General features: G+C 41.3%; 1 protein-coding gene and 1 pseudogene across 3 annotated transcripts in view; both read right to left on the reverse strand.

Moving 5' to 3' along the window:
- TENM1 (teneurin transmembrane protein 1) overlaps positions 1-20,839 on the reverse strand; it is a 913,380-nt gene that overhangs the window by 647,811 nt on the left and 244,730 nt on the right. The gene's annotated exons all lie outside the window — the stretch shown is intronic.
- LOC102249152 lies at positions 3,209-3,928 on the reverse strand (annotated as a pseudogene).

Raw genomic sequence — 20,839 nt, forward strand, 5'->3', positions numbered from 1 at the left:
AAAGGAATCCAATAGGTCAAAGTAGGTAAATAGTTCTATTTTGATACAGCCACTTGATTTACAATTATGCCACCATTAAAAGTAAAGGCAAACTATGTAAATACTTGAAAATATGCTTATGATATGTTAAGTGATAGAAAAATAAATATACCCTATTGTTTATAACTAAGTCAAAACAAATCTGTGCATAAAAAGCACTAAATAAAACACCTAAAAAGGACCAAATGAAAATGCATAAAAATGACAGCAGTTACATTGTTGAAATTATGACTGATATATATTGTCCACAAACTCTCCATCATATGCATATATCTTTTAAATAAAAGTTTGGCCCTGGCCAGTGTGGCTCAGTTGGTTGGGTACTGAAAAGTTGCCAGTTTGATTCCCAGTCAGGGCACATGCCTGGCTTGCCCTCTGGATCCCCAGAAGGGGGCATGTGGGAGGCAGCTGATAAATGTATCTTTCTCTCTCCCTTTCCCTTCCTCTCTCTCTAAAAATCAATTTAAAAAAATATTTTTAAAAAATTTTGTATGAAGCTGCCTTAAAAGACACTAATCTAATTTTCAGCTAAGATTGTATACTTCCTAACTACTTTTACGTTTCACTCACCAGAATTTTAGAACATCTATAGGACTATGAACTCTGGATGATTAATTCAAGCATTTACACTAACACCAAATTTTGGGTTGTTTTCAAACAATCTGAAAACTACTGTAGCTCATCAAAGTTAAAAGGTGGCAGCTATTTTTTGAATCATGTGTGATTAATTCAAGATAGTATATTGTTCCTTATTGATTAAAAGTCCCCTGGAAAAAAAAGCAGTAGTTTACACAGTCATGCACCACATAACAATGTTTGAATCAATGATGGACTGCATATACAGTCCCATAAGATTACAATAAAGCTGAACAATTGCTAATGGCTAGTAATGTCACAGTACAATGCATTGCTCATATGTTGGTGGTGATGCTTGTCTACAGTAATGTCCTAGGCCCGTGGTCGGCAAACTGCGGCTCGCGAGCCACACGCGGCTCTTTGGCCCCTTGAGTGTGGCTCTTCCTAAGCCTTAGGAGTACCCTAATAAAGTTAGTAACAATGTACCTACCTATATAGTTTAAGTTTAAAAAATTTGGCTCTCAAAAGAAATTTCAATCCTTGTACTGTTGATATTTGGCTCTGTTGACTAATGAGTTTGCCAACCACTGTCCTAGGCCTTCACATTCACTCACTGGTCACTCACTGACTCACTCAAGCCAACTTCCAATCTTGCAAGCTCCATTCATGGTAAGTGCCCTATACAGGTGAACCATTTTTTATCTTTTATACTATACTAGGGGGTCAGTGCACGAATTCGTGCACCTTGAAAGGAACTGTGGGCCGCGAGGCTGCAGTAGGCACAGGGGTGGGTCTTGGCCTATCCTCCACACCCCCTCCCGGGCCCTCCCACTGCGGCCCCCAGTCCTCTGTCTGCCAGCAGCTCCACTCCCACCACTGCCATTCCCACACGCTGATGGCGCCAGCCCCACTCGCACCCACTGATGGTGTGGAGCAATTGGGGCCGGTGCCAGCAGTGGGTGCAAGCGGGGCTGGCACTGTCAGCGGGTGCGCATGGCAGCTGCTTCCCCGATCATCCTTCAGGAGCAGGAGGAGGTTGAGAAGACCTCAGGGGTGATCGGGCCTGGCAGCTGCCACTCGCACCCGCTGATGGCACCAAGTGATGGAGACCGACACCGGGCGCTGGCAGCAGGTGTGAGCGGGACTGGAACTGGCAGCAGGTGCACACACCCAGCAGGACTGCGGCACAAGGGAGCAAAGAATTTTTAGTAACCACCAGAGGCTCACCCTGATAACAGCGACTGGTACCCCGCCTTGATCTGGCGCCCTGATGACAGCAACTGGTGCCCCGCTCAACTGCTCCACCATCCCACTGCGGCCAATGCCCGCCATGTTCCGTGCTCTGCTGCCTGCTGCCGACACTCTCCATGTTCTGCGTACACCCCCTGGTGGTCAGCACACGTCATAGTGACCGGTTGTTTGGTTGTTCAGTTGTTCCGCCATTCGGTCTATTTGCATATTAGGGTTTTATATATATGTAGACTAGATGCCCATGCACTTGGGGGGTCCCTCAGCCCGGCCTGCACCCTCTCGCAATCCAGGACCCCTCGGGTAGAGTCCCTAGGCCTGGCCTGAGATCGGGGCCTTTTGGGGCTTTCCTTCCCCTGGCTGCAGGCAGCTGGCCCCACCACCGCCGCTGCCACTGCTTGCCATCTGTGTAGCACTGCCCTCCTCCTCCCCTGCCACCGGTTGCCTCCCTCTGCAGGCGACAGGCATGGGGTGCAATCGCTTGGCTGGCCTGGGCCTCCCCTGTGGGGCGATTGATGGCAGAGCCCACAAAGGGAGGCCCTGCCCACCCAATGCAGCACCACCGGCCGGGTAGCCTGGGCCTCCCTCTTTTTTTTTTTTTTTTTTAAGTCAGAGTAATGTTTACTGAGTGATACAGAACTGAGTACTATGAAGGGTTTACCAGGATGGAAATGCACTGCACCCCCGCCTCTGCCACCCCCAACACCCAGAGACTACAGTACTTAGAAGTTACATGCAATGGCCATAACTGCTAAATATCTGTTAGTAAGAAATAAACCATAGCATATTTATACTGTATCACATCAAGTGATTATAGAAATCCATTTATATATTGCTTGTATAAAATCTTTTTAAAAAATATTAAAAAAAGAAAAAGAAAATATAAAAAACATGTACAGTTGAAAGCCCTGCCAGGACAGCCAGTCTGTAAACATTCTGTGAGTATGTGCTTTGGAAGGGCGCCCACGCCTCGTGCCCACAGCAACTCCAGCAGGGCCGGTGAGGGTGCACCCCGGCTGCCATTCTGGGCAGGACTGAGCTGGACCATGGTGGGTGGGTACAGCAGGGCCTGGCACTGTGCCTTTCTCCAGCCTTGCATCAGGATCAGGGTCGGGGCTGGAGGCAGGCAGATTGCAGTTGCACTCTGAGTTCCATCCTCAGCCGAATTTTGGTTGCAACTCATGGCTTTTCCTGGCGGAGGTCCTTTGGGTGGGTGCCCTGGTGGAGAGGCCAGAGAAGTGCCCACAGCTGCCTGGTTGGGCATCTCTCCAGCCCAGAGCCTCTGTCCTGCCTCCTGCAAGCCTGGCCCCAGGCAGAACAGGCCCACTCAGGGACTACTTTGGTCTCAGTGCTTGGTCCTGGGTTTCATCAGCCTGGGTTTCTTCCCCTGGTGTGGCTGATCTGAGTTTCACCAAAAAGCCAGGCTGATGCTGGCTGTGCTGAGCCTCATTGAAGAGTTTTTCATGCAGCAAGGAAGAGCCCTCTGGGGCCCCCCTCCTCCACTCCCTTCTCATCTCCTCCTCCTCCTCTTCCTCCTCACAGCCCATGGTCACTTCTTCTCCAGCTACTCCAGCAGTGGGTTGCCTTCTAAATTGGGGGTCTTAACGCTGTCGGTCCTGACGATGCAGGTGGGGCGATGCTGGTTGAGCATCAGGATGAGCTGCTGCCACTCCTGCTTCAGCTCCTCCATCTGGGTTTTCAGCTCCGCATTCATGATCTCCAGCCACTCAGATTCCCACTGCAGAAACTCCTTCCGCTACTTCTTGTTCCGGCATCGGGCTGCCGCCACTTTGTTCTTTTCCTGGCGCCTTTTCCTTTACTCCTCTTCCTCGTCTAGCTCACTTTTCACAGGTTGAGGCCTCTTGCCCAGTTTCACCTCCAGGAAGTGCAAAGGGGCAATCATGGCCCCAAGGTTGTGGATGTCAGCACATTTCAGCTTCTCTGCAGTCAGGGCCGAGCTGGGGAGTCCAGTCAGGGGGCCGAGCCCAGGCAGAGAGCCTGCAGTCACAGAAGGGTTCGGGATCTGCCCAGGCATCATAGCAGGAGGAGAGGCAGTCCAGCCCTGAAGAAGTCATGGGTGGAGGCGGCAACCCCAGGGCCTGGGCCAGGCTGCAGGCACCATACCAACTCAGGAGCTGCAGTGGTGCCAGCCCCGCCATGCAGCGTCCACCGCTGCCAGCGCTTCCCGTCACAGTCACCAAGCATCCCCCCCCCAGGCTGTGGTGGGCGGCCTGGGTCTCCCTCTTTGAGGCGATCGATAGCGGGGCTCTGCCTGCCTGCCTCATGCCCCTAACTGCTGGCCTGCCTGCCTCATCACCCCTAACCTCTCTGCCTGCCTGCCTGATCACCCCTAACTGCTGGCTGGGGGGCGGGGCCAGCCTAGGCGACAGGCGGTGGTTCTGGTCTCTGGTCGTTCTGGTCATTCTGCCATTTTGGTTGCTGGGCTTTTATTATATAGGATTTTAATGAGCATTTTCTATGTTTAGATACACAAATACTTACCACTGTGTTACAAATGCCTACATGTTGTACAGGTTTGTAGCCTATGAGCAATAGGCTATACCATATGGCTTAGGTATGTAGTAGGTATACCATATAGGTTTGTTTAAGTGTACCCTATGATGTTCACACAATAATGAAATAAATATAAAGACACATTTTTCAGAACATATCACTGTCAATAAGTGACATATGACTATACAGACCAAAAAATGGGTAATTTTAGTTGTTTTGGAAGGAAGGAATAATATATTATGGAAGAAAGAGAAACAAGGGCCTGGAAATTAAGAAACACTGGCTATGGAATCTAAAAAGAGGGGCATTCATAATTATACATCATTCAACCTATTTGTAATTACCACCCAATAAGGTAGAAGACATATCAGGAATGAAGGTGAGGACATCACTACAGATCCTATAGAAATTAAAGAGGATAAAACAGGGGAATTTAAGGAATAACTTTATAGAAATAAATTCAACATCATACATGAAATGTGAAAATTCCTTTAAAAACTGGCAAAACTTACGTAAGAAGCAATGGGGGGGATAACGACACATATGTAATACCTTAATCAATAAAGAAAAAAATAAAAATAAATTAAAAAAGAAGGAATAGAAAAATTACCTCCATAGCTATTAAACACATTGAACTTCTGGTTTTCAAACCAATTCCAAGAGAACTTTTTACCCAGGTGGTATTATTGTTGAATTCTAGCAAACATTTTAAAAGTAAATAATAATAAGCTTATGTGGACAACTCTTCCTAGCTCTGGTGCTCTGGTCTGGGAAGCCCAGCTTGGGGTTGAGACCCCACACTTCTCAGGGAGAATCTTCCCACAGTGGAGATATCCCTCTGGAACCTCAGCCACTGCCCATGGGAGCAGGGCCAGCCCTTTTCACATCTCTGCATTTCCTATCAGTCTCGATGTAGCTCCTTCTGTAAATCCTTGGTTATAATACTTCTTTTCAGCGAGTCCTCAGTTGGTTATCCAGGTTGGTTGTTCTATACTATAGCTGCAATTACAGTTTGTTCCTGGGAGGAGGAGAGTGTACTTTCTATTCCGTCAACATCTTAGATCTGTAATAACAATCTTAAACTATTTTAGAAAATAAAAGATAAAATATCCCCAACTAATTTTCTAGACCAGTACAACCCTGATACCCAAACTTCATAGGGACATTACAAGGGAAAAAAAAAACCACAATATCTTTCATAGACACAAAATCATTGACACAATATTATTAAATGTAATCTAACAATATATACAAAGGGATAATAAATCATAACCATGTAGGGTTTATCATAGGGATGCAAGGTTGGTACAATATTCAAAAATCAATGTTACTCACATTATAGAGAGGGTAAAATAAAAAATTCATACAATCTCCTCAATAAGTGCAGAAAATTATTTGACAAAATTTAACACTCATTTTTTAAATTAAAAAAAAAACTTTCTGCAAACTATAAAGGAAACTTCCTCAAACCTGTAAAGGGCATCTTTAAAAAACTTATAGTTAAGCCCTGGCCTGGTGGCTCAGTTGTTTAGAGCGTCAACCTGTATACCAATTCCCAGTCAGGGCACATACTTAGGTTGCGGGTTCAATCCACGTTCAGAGCATGAACAATTGATGTTTCTATCACATTAAGGTTTCTCTCTCTCTTTCCCTTCCTTTCTCTCTAAAAATCAATTTTAAAAGAACATATCCTCAGGTGTGGGTTAAAAAAAAGTTATAGTTAGCATTGTACCTAATTGTGAAACATTAAAATTTTTTCTCCTATGACAAGAAATAAGAATAGGATGTCTAGTTTCACCACTTCTATTCAATATTCTACTAAAGAACCTAGACCACACAATATGATAATCAAGAGAAAGGTATACAGACTTTAAAGAAAAAAGTAAAACTGCTTTTATTTGCAAATGATATGACTGTATATATAGCAAATCTTAAGGTACTGATAAAGTAGCTACTAGAGAAACTAAGTAAATTTAGGAAGGTCATAGGATTCATGATCTATATATGAAAATCGGTTGTGTTTCTACATACTAGCAACAAACTGGAACATTGAATTTAAAATGCCAATTACTATAGCATCAAGAAATATAAAATAGTTAAGAAAAATTAATAAAAGTGTATAAGACCTGTATATTTAAAACAATGTAACATTACAGAGAGAAATTAAAGAAGATCTACATAAATGTAAAAATATACTATGCTAATGGATATATATCAACATGTTGATTTTCTCCAAATTACCTTCCTGATCAAAATAACAGAAGGTTTTTTTTTATAGAAATCGATAAGCTGATTCTAAAATTTAGGTAGAAAAACAAAAGAGTCAGAATAGCTAAAACAATTTTGAAAAGGAACAATATTAAAGGAACTATGCTACTTGATTATAAAACTTATTACAAAATGACAGTAATCAAGAGTGTACGATATTAGTATAGGAAAAGATAAATAGATCAATGAAACTAAATGGAAGCAATTTCTAAAATTCAACTCTTCTGCAGGGAAAAAAGTCTGAAACCCCATATCTGATTTGAGGATATATAAAATATATTTATTTATTAATAATCTACATTTCCATTGTGCCTTTCACAGTTTCCAGTATATAGTTGGTGTTCATCAAACATTTGTTGAATAAATGTCCATCTTAAGCATTCACACTAGGGTAATAAGCCATTTGGCAGAGATTTAATTCTCTGTGGTAAATGACATCATCCTGTTATTTAAAAATCATCTAGCTCCATCAAACTCAAAATAAATCATTTATATATAAAAGATGACTATGTGCATATGTCTTAGAAAGGTGAAGTTTTTAAAATCCCATGTAATATACTTCTTATAGGACTCTTAAAAATACAATTAAATAAAATGTAGTACAACATGGTGAGTTAAACCCAAGCCTTCTGGATAAGAATAAGAGAAGGGTATAGACTATAATATTTTTTCTCCTGAGACGCCCCACCACATGCTCCCCTTCCCAGTATCAAGAGAATTACATTCAATGTGGCTACTACACGTGCTACAAACAAACATTTCAACACAGAAACCAGGGGGGTGAGGGCATGAATGGGTGTGGGGTGGGGGGAGGGCAATGGGGGAATAAGGACACATATGTAATACCTTAATCAATAACGAAAAAAATAATACATTGTGGACAAATTTTATCTCAAAAACAATTTCAATTCAAATCCTAGTTAATTAATCTAATTTCACAGCACCATGCATCTCATTAGGCTTAGCCATTTGTCTTAGCCCAAAAGAGCTTGAGGTTTTGCTCTAGAGAACCAACAAAGCTAATATAAAACTAAGACAGCAATAGATCATAATTCTTACTTTTAACAATTATTCATCAAAGCTGGCACAACACATAGGTGGAGTAGGCAGCTGTCTGTATGGTGTCAGTGCTGAGATGTGTACATCACCACCTTCCACTTCACTCCCACACTGCAGATTGCCTTGATACAGGCTTTCTCATCCTCAAGATTCATGCCTTTGCCTTAAGGGAATATCTCCAGAATTGCTCCATTAACATGCAAATAAGCTATGTAGGAGGGGTGACACATTAACACACTCACAGTAATTATCTGTTGCTATCATCCTATCAGGATTAATTTATCTTATCAACTGTCCAGCAGAAATAAAAGCCCTGAGGATATAAATGTAGGAAAGATACAATTTAATGTGGGTGGAGCCAGGGATGAGCTCAGGTGCCCAAGCCTAGGTAGCACACCATGGTTGGAGGGTTTGACCAACAAAGGCAAAGTATTCAATCACTCAACCAGCAGTCTTCCACTGGCTGCCTATAACCTGACAGCCACTAAGGTTAAGAACAAGAATAAATTCATTTTTAACCTTCCTCACAGATACAGAGAAGAATTTGGTGCCTGGAGTGAAAGGGAATGTGCCTCCTTCATAGCATTGTATTAAGGACTGAATGTAACAGTGCATGTTAAGTGCTTAATATAATGCCTGGCACAAATTGGTTCTGATACCAATTCCAATGTGTTTCAGGGAGAAGGTTACCCCAGCAAGCACATCTCAGGACACCAGCTAGGTGTCCTGTAATTCAATTCAAGTCTGGCTATTTACCTGGAGAAATCACCAAATTCCACAGGTTAAGGGTTAAGTCCTACAAGACTCTCCTACCGCCCCCCACTTCATATGCCACTCTCAAGTCCAGGTTGTTACATGTGCTTCTAAGGGAATGGCAGGTTCCAAGGATCCACTCCTCAGATTTGATTAATTTACTATAATGGCTCACAAAACTCAGAGAAATATTTTACTTACTATATCACCAGTTTATTATTATAAAAGGTGAGATGGGAGGGAGGCAAATATCTATTTCACCCCCACGTAGGAATTTTGTATAGGATTAGCCCTGGATAAAGAGGCATTTCCTACCCCTTCTGTATCTTCCCTGAAATATCTGGAATATATTTTCCTTAAAGCAACTATGCAGCAACCATCTCTTTTTATTCCCAAAGGAGTGACCAGTAGAGGGATTTTGGGCCAGTCACAGTGGGAGATGGCTAGGGTTGGAGAAGAGCACATCTCACCACAGGGAAGGCTATGTACACTTAAGGCTGGCTCAGCTCTCTTCTTGTGGATCCACATTTTTGTGAGAGTGTGAGTAGTGTGTCTGTGTGTGTGTGTGTGTGTGTGTGTGTGTGTGTGTGTGTGAGAGAGAGAGAGAGAGAGAGAGAGAATTCAAATTCATGTAGCAAAGTAATTCTCACAATTATTTCTATCATAATTTTCACATTTTCAGTCAAATGATAGATTGAAAAGAGGGATTTTATTCCACTTATCATCCTGCATCTACCCCCACCCTCATTCCTGAATCTGGGACCAATCATGAACTAGGCAAGCAGAATAATTAAAAAGCTCTAAGTGACTCAAAGGTGTGCTATCAAATTAGCTTTGCTGCTGGACTTGCTCTAACCCTATGAATCCTTTTAGTGTTTCAGCATTGCTCCTTTACAATTAAGCCCTATCCTTGACCCTAATTCCAGGAACTTAGAATTGCTTCCTTATAATACTACTAGAGGCCTGGTGCATGAAATTCATGTGGTGGGGGGGAGTCCCCTCAGCCCAGCCTGCACCCTCTCCAATCCGGGACCCCTTGCGCCTAAACTGGCAGTCGAATATCCCTCTCACAATCCTGGACCCCTGGCTCCTAATTGCTCACTTGTCTTTTTGCCTGGTCGCCCCTAACTGCCCCCCCCCCCACCGTCCTGGTCACCCCTCACGGCCCCACACAGCCTGCTTGTTCAGTGATTTGGTCCTCCCTCACTAATTCCCCTGCCGACCTGGTTGCCCCACGCAGCCTGCTTGTTCAGTCGTTTGGTCGTACCTCACTAACCGCCCTGCCGGCCTGGTCGCCCCACACAGCCTGCTTGTTCAGTGATTTGGTCCTCCCTCACTAATTCCCCTGCCGACCTGGTTGCCCCACGCAGCCTGCTTGTTCAGTCGTTTGGTCGTACCTCACTAACCGCCCTGCCGGCCTGGTCGCCCCACACAGCCTGCTTGTTCAGTGATTTGGTCCTCCCTCACTAATTCCCCTGCCGACCTGGTTGCCCCACGCAGCCTGCTTGTTCAGTCGTTTGGTCGTACCTCACTAACCGCCCTGCCGGCCTGGTCGCCCCACACAGCCTGCTTGTTCAGTGATTTGGTCCTCCCTCACTAATTCCCCTGCCGACCTGGTTGCCCCACGCAGCCTGCTTGTTCAGTCGTTTGGTCGTACCTCACTAATCACCCTGCCGGCCTGGTCGCCCCACGCAGCCTGCTGCTCAGACGTTTGGTCGTCCCTCACTAACCCCCCTGCCGGCCTGGTCATAGGCAGCCATATTATGAGGGAGTGAGGGTTAATTTGCATATTACCTATTTATTATATAGGATTGGCAAAAACTACAGTTTCCCCAGGGTGTGGGTAGTGCCTTCACTACAGTCCTTCTGATGAATGGAAACCTGGTTCTGAATCTCAGACCCCATCATCTCCTGGTAGAGCTAGACTTAGCATTTAGTGACTACCAGAATACCTCACTATCTCCCACAGACCCTCTCTGGTGCATGTTAAACTTGCTTGCTATGTTTGTGTTTACTGTATTGCTCAGCTTTTGTGAAGACAGTTACCTTCGTGTGTAGACTTTCTCATATTTACTCCCCACTGCCAAGACCTTCCTGGATCTTTATAATGATGTCTAGGCCCTCTCCATCTGCCTGGCTTCCAAATTTTGGCCACTGTAGTTTGGGCTATCTTACTACTGCTGGTCATGTACCCATAACGATAGGCAGAGCTAGTGGTTTTGATTCAATGCTACTGAAAACTTTTGCTTATAATTGGTGTAAAGTAAGACTTGATAAACTCCCTTCTTTTCCCCCTCCAACCATCTCAGTCTATAGTGTTCAATAAATTTAAAAAAAACACAATAATATAGCATGAGAGAAAAGTAACTCATTAAATAAATCATGGAAATGTCAACCTACCTGTCTCAAATTGAAAGAATTTTATGAAAAATATCTTTGGCTGTAGGCTTAGCTTCATTCATAACAAGCTGTAAAGAATGGAAATGAACTAGTATTTCACAAGGATGAATTATGGGTATGATTCGATTAAAAATTTTACTTTTTTCCTGAGATAGTCAATTATTCACTCAATTGCCATAGTCCATGTACTCGGAAACCTCATTTTGCATACATATTATATAAGTCATGTCCAAACATGCTTAACCCTTGATCATCCCTATTAATGGTGATGAGCAGAAAAATATTTCATCAACAATAGTATATCAGCCAAAATTTATATTTCCTGAGCTTTGGGAGTGCACTATTTGATGCTTTTACCCCACTTCCACACAAACATTTATTGAGTTGTGGCTGTAGACAAATTATATACCAACCTAGGATGAGAAAAAGCTATTTCCGAAAAATTTGAGTAGCAAGGACAAAGTCAAAAGATAATTAAATACAGACAATTCATGCCCGGCTGGTGCAGCTCAGTGATTGAGCATCGACCCATGAATCAAGAGGTCCCTGGTTGGATTCCCAGTCTGGGCAAGTGCTGAGGTTTCAAGCTCAATCCCCAGTGGGGGGCGTGAAAGAGGCATTCTCTCATAGATGTTTCTATCTCTCTATGGCTCTCCCTTCCTCTCTCTCTAAAGTCAATAAAAACATATTTTAAAAAACTACAGACAATTCACAAAGTTTGGATAAGCATATTTCCAATAAAATTAACAAATGTCCAAAATATTCATTAAGCAAAAAATCAAATTACAATATGATGTAACATTCATCATATAATTTTATTTGCCTAAATGTGTGCACACACAGCATCTCTGTGGTTGGGCTGACCCATTAGTCATACCTGAAAGAGGCAGTACCAACACCCATGACAACAGGAAGCAACATCAGCTAAAACAGTAACTTCTACCCAGACAGTAAGTGCCTAGTATATCCTTCATTTCACAATGATTGTTCTGATTTGCTTTGTTTAGGTTTTGCATTGGTGGGTACTCCATACCCTCCTGATTGTCACCCCTTAGGTTGATGGCAGGGTCTGTTATATTTATAATTCATATAGTTATGTCTATTCAAGTCTACTGTCTCAATTAATTTTATTGATTTGACTCATTAATGACACAATCAGTTCTTCATTGAGATTCATTTATTATTCCTTGCAATTGACCAAATCAGTTGGCAGGTTTGTGTTGACATGGTGTAAGGATTATTATATCTGATAACTGAGATACAGTGGTTTAATTCAGCTACAACAGCTGAGTGGAGTAGTTGTCAGAAACAGCATGTTGTCTGGTCCTTTACAGAAGAAATTTGCTGACCTCTGCTCTAGAGAAGACCTCAACGATTCATAGCCCTTATATTAAAGACTAAGGCCTGGTGCATGAAAATTCATACACTGGAGGGGGGTCCCTCAGCCCAGCCTGTTCCCTCTCACAGTTTGGGAGCCCTCAGGGGCAGGAGGCGACCCGGTGATCAGGGGAAGGCGACGCCCCATCACACCTCTGCTGCTGCCACTGCAGGCAGTGCAAGCCTCAGGCGGCCCTGGGCAGCTGGGCAGCTACCATCCAAGGATTGTCTGCACCTCGGGCTGGCCCTGGGCGGCTGGGGGGCTGAGGGGACTGGGGAATTCTGGAGGCAGGGGCACAGAGAAGCCAGGCCTACCTGGGGGCAGGCCCAGCCTTGCCGCACGCCCGCTGCCCCAGTAGGGCTGAGGGGACTGGGCGCCGCCATCTTGTGGCTGTGGGTGCCGCCATCTTTGAGGGTGGGCAGTCAATTAGCATATTCCCTCTTTATTGGCTGTGGGCGCTGCCATCTTTGCAATGGCGTGAGGGTCAATTAGCATATTCCCTCTTTATTAGATAGGATTAGGAAATTGAAGCCCAAACAGGTTAAATGACTCAAACTCAATATATCTGATTTTTTAAAAATGCAGTCTTTGTTACCCTCCTGGCCCCCAACAAAATAATCACAGTTCTTCTATAGTGCTCCTCATTTCAAGGAATGACACCATCTACCTAATCACACAAGTCTGCAATCTGCAAGTCATCCCTGGTCCCTATTCATTATCCCCGTTTAGATCCAGTCTGAGCTCTTTCAATTTTACATCCTCCATATTGAATCTTGCCACTTCGCTCCACTGCCACCATCCTAGTCTAAACTGGCATGACCATTCTCCTGTACCACTCATAGCAACCATCTCCCAAATAGTCTCCCTGCTTCTCCTCTGGCCACAGTCTGATTTTCTCTTCATGCTATAGTCAGTGTGATCTTTTCCAAATGCAAATCTGAGCACAACCTATCTCTGCCTAAAACTCTTCAAAGACCTCTCACTGACCTTAGGATAAATAACAAAGTATTTAATGTGACTCCCAAAGCCCTATGCTATCTAGCCCCTGCTAACCTCTGCAGTCTTATCTTACCCAACCTGCATTATCACTACCTCTGCTCTATCCACTCTAACTTGCTTTCAACCCTTTACTCTTGCCAAACTCCCTCACACCACAGGAACTTTGCATATGCTTTTCTTATGTCTGGAATGATCTCCCCCTCCCCCTTTGCCTAGTTTGTGCCTTCAGGCATTAATCAATGCTTCCTTAGGGAAGCCAGTTCTGACTTCCCTGACTTTTTCAAATGCCCCCATTTTGTGCTCTTATATAACACTATCTTTCCTTCCATGTACTTATTATCACAGGCACAGTTTTACATTTTATATTTACCTTTTTTTTATCATAACAGACTTGTTTTTCCCCAATACTTTCAATTTGTTTCTGAATTTCATTTTTCTTTAAAATGTCTAATGTTTTTATAGAAATACTACAAACAACCTTTTACAGATTAAGTTGTTACTTATTTGAAAGGGAAAAAAACACAGATCACTGCTCTTTCTTAAAAAAAATATAAGCTGAAATATATACATTTTTATACTTTTAAAGCTATGTGGAATATTAAAGAAAATTTCTAAAATGCTTTTCTTTAAAAAGGTACTTATAGAAGCTTTTTATTTTAAACTAATAAGTATACTATTAATAGTGAAATCTGAGAATTATGCATATTCTTTAGAAAATGCAAGTTATAATCCTAAAGTACTATAATCATCTAATAGGCGCCTGATCTTTCAAATTCTTTAATCCTTCTCCATATTAACTTTTTGACCTAGCTTTTTACAAACACTTTTAAGTCCCTGAAAATATTTTAGTGACATAAAAACCTAATTTATTCAGGCTGCCCTATGTTAACAACTATCTTACAGATGTAGTTGGGTTCTCAGTAGTCCATATGAAAACATAGGTCTAATACAGCACTCCTAAAATAGAAATGCCAGTTGAAAGTCCAATTTTATTTTCTGTATTTCAGGATTACAAACCTAACAGCCGCTTACCAACATATTCCATGTTAAATCAGTAGGGGATTTACTGATTCCATTACAGCTAAAAGGCAAATAACATTTTTAAAAATCAACCATTTTCATCCTTCCAGTATAATATAATTGTAGTTTCAGATGAAATTCAACCCCAAACTTCATTCATCAAATAAACTATTTCAAAATTACAACAGGCCAATCAATCATGTGATCAACTTGGCACTGACCATGGCATTTTAGAGACTATGTAAGGGTATAATGTGTGGCCCTTACCCATTTGGCCATTATAATCTTGATGAAAAAGATCTGCCTAAAGCCATTTATCAACTGGCTTCCAGCATCTGACACCTAGCCCCAAACTGAAGAAGAAAAAGAGTAGTGAAAAATGATACAAGGAAAACTTTTCAGAAAGGGTGGGATTTCAATGGAATTTAAAGGATGGATGGTTTAAAAAGCAGGGAAGTATGGAGACACCAGCCTGTTTAAAGCACAAAGAAAGCTGCAGAGAAGGAAGAACATAACTGAATTATTAAGCAACTACCTTGTCCAGGAAATGCAGAAGGGATTTTATGACAAGATAAAGCAAATTGGAGGCAGATTATAGAAGGCTTCAAATGCTAGATTAAGGAGTTTGAACTTGAGTCAACGGAAATTACAACTGTATTCCAAAACCTCTCCAAAGCATAGATTTAGCTGAGAGTGTCATTTGTCTATGGCCCTGAGATACGGTTAATTCCAACTCTTCAAGGTGAATGGGCTGAATAATGGAGCAGAATATGGTAAGTATAATTAATTAATGGAAGAAGGCCTTTTAATTTTATGTTGGGACAACTGGATGCTTCAACTATAGAAATGAAATCCAAATGGCAGCAAATAAATTGGATCACAGGAGAGTCCAACCCAGATTAAATAAGGGTCCTCCTAAATCTCACTTTAAAAACAAATGTCAAGTATCAACAAACACAGATGTACATAATGATTTGGCTGTATCATGACTTTGTGTAATGAGAAAACTCAAAATAGAACATTATTCTGCAGAGACAAAAGGTCTCAATTTAATGTGCTTTAACATTACTGATGTGCTCCCATCATGAATGCTTCCATTAATTTAGGTCAAGTGAACGGTAAGAACTTTGAAAATGTGCTCTGTCAAATGCCAAAGTCTTACATTCCTTGGTATATTTAGTGCCAGGTGTGAGGCAGTGGCTCTGGACACCAAAAGGAGACAGAGAGGAGACTGGAACACAAATTGAACTGTAGTTTTCTACTTTAGATCTGATTACTCCCTTGTCCCATTTTCAACATGGATAGTAAGGTTGGTCAAGTAGAACAACCTCTGGCCATTTTTAAGCAACTCTGGAAAACCTCCATCTCCTAAAATACTCTGTTTTCATCTATGTACAAGGTCAAGGCAGTGATCCCTGAGTTTGTTTATTAACAGTATCAGTTGTCCATGCTCCTTTTAGAAGGGGGTGAGTTTTTCAATTGCTTCTTGTGTGATTCTGAATTATGGCCAATCACCATGTGACTTCAAACTACAGAGTTTCATTTTAGAAGAAAAAATGAGATTTCTCACAAGTATTTCCCCTAAGTGTCTTTCATGTTGCTGCTAGTTCTTCAATGCAGCTCATTATGTTATTACTGTTATTTATTAATGCAATTTACATGATACTATATACCGTAAAAAAGTATAGTCTCTGACTTCAATTAGTACATAGGATATAAACATTGAAACTGGCTTCAAGGGGTTTGAAGTTGGAACAGAATTAAATAGAAAGCCACTAAGAGTCTTCAAGGAATGAGCTTGGAAACAGATAAAGATGATTTTAGCAGGAGTGTGCTGCCTAGTCACGTAAATATAAGAAAACTGAGTCCAAACTATGAAATCTGAACACAGAATTTGATTAAAAAGGGTACATATGAACAAGGATTTCCAAGGAACCAATGATAATAATAACAAGAGCAGCTAATGTTTATTAAGTATTTACAGCATGGCAGGCTCATTACATAAGTACTTTCCATGTATTCTCATTTAGTGATCATAGCATCCTATGAGACAGGCCTTATTACAACCATTTGACTTATGGAAAAAGTGAGGTACGGAGAACTTACTTAACTTTCCTGAGGTTAAATGCCCGGTTCAGGTTATAAGACTTGGATATACACTTTAACATATGCCTCCTGAGAACACAGCAATCATGGATTTATTTTTTAACAATATAGCAAAATTTATACAAACAAATGAGGATTGTATTGTTCAAAGTAATCACAGTAGGGAGCCATACACTTATTACACTACTGCAAACATTACTGTAACTCTTCTTTAGTGATTGTGTTCTAAACCTGAAACACACTTCTGGGGATTCAGAGCAAACCACCCAAATGTGCCTCAGTGGTATGTGGATTATTTTGAGCTAAAGGCAACCGAGATCCGTAGGCTCAAGGGAAACTTCTTCCCCACACCTTAACTATCCAGATGAATTTAAATTAAGAGCCTGACCCATGATAAGAGTTATCACCAAAGATGACTTTTTAAAAAGATTTTTAAATTATTTTTAGAGAGAGGGAGAGAGAGAAAGAGAAAGAGAGAGAGAGAGAGAGAGAGAGAGAGAGACAAACATAGATGTGAGAGCAAAACACTCATCAGCCGCCTCCTGCATGCCCCCTACCATGGATCGGGCCCACAACCCAGGCATGTGCCCTGACCAGGAATCAAATGAAACTGGCAACCTTTCAGTGCATGGGATGATGCCCATTGAACTGAGCCACACTGGCCAGGGCAGCAGAAATGACTTTTTACCTATCTATATGGCAAGGCAAAATAACAATTACTGAACGTGTGTTTTCCTTGCAGTGACTTCCTGAAGGCCCAGTGTGATGCATTACCTCATCCCAAGGTCTGAATATCAAATGTACCCATATTCCCTTTCTGTTTCCAAACATGTCTTGTATGTGGGGTCTCTGACTCTCTCATATATAAGGCACCTTTATACATGTATGTGTTAAATTGGTTATTTTTTCTTGCTAATCTGTCTCATGTCTATTTGATTATTAGACCAACCAAAAAGGACTTTGAGAGTAGAGAAAACTTTGTTCCTCCCATAAACACCCTGATCTTATTCACTAGTGGAAATCTATCTTTGAGGTTAAATTTAAAATTTTTAAATACTTAAAAAAATTAAGTTGGAATAAAGTCTGTCAAGTGAAGTGTGTTATCAAGCTAGATAATTTCATTTGGAGTAAAAAATATGATGTCATATGAAGAAATGAGATGAAATTTTTCTCTGAAAGCATTTCCCCCAAATTTTGGAACAGTGGCAGTATCTCTAAAATCAGTCATAACTTCCCTAGAAGAAAACAACTCTATAAATTCTGCTGCTAGAATGTGTTTTCATATTACAATATAAATGTTGTTTTTAGTAAAATTCAGAGTTTATACATTTTACATCACACATTTTATGTAAGACCATTAGAGAATAATATTTCTACATATGAGATATCCAGGCATACATACATTATAAGTACTATAGCTACTCAAATATGTGAAGATCAACAAGGACTACATATTAGTTGACAATGTTTTCATGGAAAGAAATAGGAATTACCTAGTCTTGGAGAATTAGTTAAATTTCAATAAATGAGGGAAAAGATCTCCCATGTAGAGGAATCTTACTTGATTATTTAATAAAAGTGGACTTGAAAAACATTCTAATCCATATGAAATAGCAGCCCTCCTAAAATCCATTTTTAAAGCAAACACCAACAAAAGCAGATGTTAATGTTAGAGAGCAATGAGAGACAAGCATAGATAGCATGGTGGAGCCAGATTACAGGGGGCAGGGTTACCTGATGAATGCAAGGTGCTTAGTCTGAACATGATCTAAAGTTAGTCTATTATCACTTCCACCTGTGATTTTGTAACCTCAAGAATCTGTCAAGGCCCACTAATAAATGTCTTGCTCTACAGAGGCAATTTAAGAACAGAAAAGAAAAGTAACATGGATACTTCAAATTCTCTCTCCCTTGAGTAAAGGCCCTCCCACTGACCTTGCTTTAAAGATAGGGCAAGCTGGCAAGATCTGAAAGGGACCATCAGCAGTGTGCAGATAAGCTTTTAGAGATGCTTTATTGTCTTTCAAAAGAATGAACAGATTTTCTGGTGGAATTCAGTAAATGCAGAGATTCTTTTTACCAAGTATGAGCCTTCTGGGTTATTGGATAATTATTTTCTAGATAAAATACAGCCCTAAAAACTCCTTGCTATTTCATTAATTAAAGTAAATACTTGTTTACACTACTCTACTGCAAATCTTTAGAATGCAAGATAATAATGAATCCCATTTTGCAGTGCATTGTAAATCATATTAGTAACTTCTGGTGCTCTCCAGGTTTAATAGGTGATAGTTTATTATTCATGTTCAGCATAAACTAAGTCATTAAAATTACAAATTTACAAGTAAACTACAAAAATTATGCTTGTCTTCGAGATTATGATTTTAATAATTGAAAATACTATCTGACCTCGAGCAAGAAAAATGCTGGAAACTTGAAAGTTCATTTGAAATTCATGGTTGAGAAAGACAAGTCTCGGAACACTAGAGCAATCTTTTTATTTATAGGATAGAAAAACTGGTAAATGAATAAAGGACATTTACATTGTTTTGTGGTATTTATATTTCTGGAATTCCTTTAAAAGCGGACTTCCAAAATGCAAATGTTATAAATATGAGAGGAGAGTTAGATTCTGGCATAAAGAGAAGAGGTATAATTTAATATCAAAATAATGTTTGTTTTATGCACTGAGTGATGAACTGCATGGAAAATTCTAAACCCTGTTTGAGTCTGCTTTTTCACATAAAATGAGATCTGACTATGTACATGTTATATTTGTTGCAACCAAATGGTTTTTCACTGGCTAGCAAGCCCAGCCATTTGAGAGGTATATTTTGAAATAAAACCTTTCTCAAACTCATCTTGAGCTGCTGACTCTTATGAGCTTGTGGTTCCTGTTTTAGTTTTTGAGGCTTCCATAGGTTTCTAATCACAATAAAAAAGAGACTGACTCCTCTGGAATTCAAATTCACTGTAGTTGAATGAGCTCGCTCCTCCCCACCCCACCCCCCCACCAGTTGTTTCAATTCAGTGTCTTGATTAAATTCCAGAGGAGATTTCTGCTTACAACAAGCCTGCCAAGGGCTTTCCCAGTATCCTAAGAGAGTGTACTGTAGACATCCCATAAGTACATGTGTGTTTTCATTTTTTGTCTATCTTCAATTCTTTTCAAATTCTGCTATAAATTTTAAAGGATCCTCAGACATATAAATTGCTGGGATGAGGGAGGGGGTCCAAGCACCAGAAATAATGTGGATTAGCTAAAGCACCCTTCCTAGCCTACCTTGCAAGCTAAGGTGAAGCAGGGACACCATAGTTAATTACCTTTTATCATCTTCTTTAGTCACACAATGCCCTTTCCATATGAGATGGGGCTTCCATTTTGGCTGACTGTGTCCAGTCAGATGCATTGAGAGAAATAATAATTTTAGGTGTATATATTTTCTAGACCTCAGTTTTCTCATCTGTAAGATGAGGAAGCTGGGACTAAATGTTCAAGTTCTTTTCCCTTCTTTAACTCTCTATGATTCAATTCACTTGGAATCTGCTCCATTATTTGAATTAATAATGTTCACACATCTAGAAAATTATCTTCAACAAACAAATCATAAGCACTGGGAAAACAAAGAGGTCTAATAGTCTAAAGAAGGCCAGAAACCTAGTAAGGAACATATAATATATTCATACAAGAATACATAACAATGTAAGGTAAGAAAACTCTATGTAGCAAAATGAGAGGCATAGGTTTAGAGAGTGGAATCTCTAAGTTCCAAACCCCACCAATCCACATTGGACTGGGAAGTATATAAAAATATAACCTTTCATTGTGGGTTTAGCCATTGTGATCTGAGGATTCTTTGTTACAGCAATATTATTTTTCTGACTAACTTTTATTGATTTCAGAGAGGAAGGGAGAGGGCGATAGAAACATCTAGAAACATCAATGATGAGAGAGAATCACTGATTGGCTGCTTCTTGCACCCCCTATACTGGGGATCAAGCCTGCAACCTGGGCATGTGCCCTGACCAGGAATCGAACTACTGTGACCTCCTAGTTCATAGGTCGACATTCAACCACTGAGCCACACCAGCCCGGTTCCCCGACTAACTTTTTGTGTGTATCTAATCTAATAAAAGAGAAACATGCAAATTGACTGTACCTCTGCTACACCCACCAGCCACGCCACCAGCCAATCAGGAGCGAATATGCAAATTAACCCAACTAAGATGGCGGTTAAGTTGCATACTAGGCACCAGTGGCCTAGGTCCCGGAAACATCATAGGGCACCCAGGTCACTCTGAAGAAGCCCTGTGTGGGCCCTGAGCAGCCTAGGAAGGGCCTGAGCCAGGGGGCTCCTAGGCAGGGCCTGAGCCTGCAATCAGAGCCAAGGGGGCCCCTGCCCAGGCCTAAGGCTCAGCCAGAGGCTTGAGCCTGGGCAGGGGGGGAGCCTGCTATCGGAGCAGGCTGGGGGGCCCCTG

The sequence above is a fragment of the Myotis brandtii genome, unplaced genomic scaffold (genome assembly GCF_000412655.1).
Source record: "Myotis brandtii unplaced genomic scaffold, ASM41265v1 scaffold39, whole genome shotgun sequence".
NCBI classification, from domain to species: Eukaryota; Metazoa; Chordata; class Mammalia; order Chiroptera; family Vespertilionidae; genus Myotis; species Myotis brandtii.